The following is a 1,547-nucleotide window of genomic DNA, read 5'->3' as shown; positions in this document are numbered from 1 at the left end:
TTAAAAAGGAATAAACTAACGAACAAAACACCAGAACGCAAAGCCCATCAAAGCACAAAATGGTGTCCAGTCATGACGTCCAATGTTTGTAATCCCAGGTAACTGGCTGAGGAGGAGGATCCTAAGTCCAAGTCTAGTCTGGGCAATTTAGTGAAACTCTCCCTGTCACAAAAAAAGGTTGTGGGATGTAGTTCTGTGGTAGAATACTTGGCAAGCACGCACAAAGATTTGTGTTCCATTGGAGATCAGTAGAAAATAGAAGACAATGCAGGGAATTCTTGAAAAAAGGTTGTTTGAGAAAACCAATAAAAGTGGCAAGTCTTTAGACTAAGGAAGGAAAATGGATTGAAGGATTTTATTCACGGATCTCAGTGGGTGAAATCCAGAGTGCAAGTGTGGAAATTACTGCTGTCTTCAAGAAACAAAGGGTTACGAGAGGAAAGTATGACTGACTGTATGCCAAGAAGATAGATAAGTGGTCGGCTTTCTGAAAAACACAAGCTAATGAAACTGATTAAAAAGAAGCAAAAAACCTGAGGCTTATCTTAAGAAAATCAAACACAACCCTTCCAATAAAGACAAACAGGCCCAGACGACTTCATGGCTGAATTCAGACATTTAAAGATTAAAACTGCCCAGAAGCCCCCGCGCCGACTGGAACAGAACCTGATAGAAGAGCTTCGGAAATGTGTGGACACGTCCAGGTGCCTCTTCGTTTTCTCTGTGGCCAACACGAGGATCAGCAAGCTGCAGGCCGTCAGGATGGCTGGAACACAGCCGGTGTTCTCTCAAATACAAAGCGATGATGGTGGCCTTGGGTCGAAGCCCATCTCATGAGTACAGAGACAAGCCCAGCAGGTCAGCAAGAAGTTGAGAGGTGAAGCTGGTCTCCTCTTTACCAACCGCACAAAGGAGGAGGTGAATGAGTGGTTCACAAAATTCACAGAAATAGACTTTCCCGGGCTGGTAACGAAGCAGCTTTCACCGTGAGCCTGGATCCGGGCCCTTGGAGCGCTTCCCCCACTCCACGGAGCCACAGCTGAGGCAGCCGGGCCTGCCCACCGCCCTCAAGAGAGGTGTGGTGACCCCACGCTCTGACTGCGAGGTGTGCCAGGAGGGTGACGTGCTGACCCCGGAGCAGGCCCGCACCTTGACGCGTTTGGGATGAGATGGCTGAGTTCAGGGGATCGTCAAATACATGTGGGACGCAGTCAGGAAGGTTCCAGCAGATGGGAGAGGACTTGCAGAGAGCGCATCTGAGCTGCCGAGGAGTCAGAGGACGACGGCGAGGATGACTGACTTGGACTCAGCACTGAAGGCCTTCCAGCATATTCTAGGTCTCCACTGGACCACGCAGGACTGTTGCTGCCCCTGGAGGGAACAGCTATTTATTTTGCTGTTGATGCAGACAAGGGTGGGTGATAAAAAGTGACTATTTCCATAAAGAATAAAACTGTCTCTGCGGAGGTACCCCTCCAGACGGCAAGAGACTTTTCTTAAAAAAATAAAGATTAAAACTAATAATTCTCAAACTTTATAAAAATAGG

General features: G+C 47.8%; 1 pseudogene across 1 annotated transcript; it reads left to right on the top strand.

Annotated features, from left to right (window-relative positions):
* The first annotated feature begins 600 nt into the window (after positions 1-600).
* Positions 601-1,299, top strand: LOC308278183 (mRNA turnover protein 4 homolog; annotated as a pseudogene). Its single transcript has one exon. The product of its transcript is annotated as an mRNA turnover protein 4 homolog (transcript).
* Positions 1,300-1,547: the final 248 nt, after the last annotated feature.

Source organism: Muscardinus avellanarius (genome assembly GCF_963383645.1).
Source record: "Muscardinus avellanarius genome assembly, chromosome: 21".
Lineage (NCBI taxonomy): Eukaryota > Metazoa > Chordata > Mammalia > Rodentia > Gliridae > Muscardinus > Muscardinus avellanarius.
The sequence above is the reverse complement of the archived record's forward strand: the minus strand, read 5'-3'. Positions and strand labels throughout refer to the sequence as shown.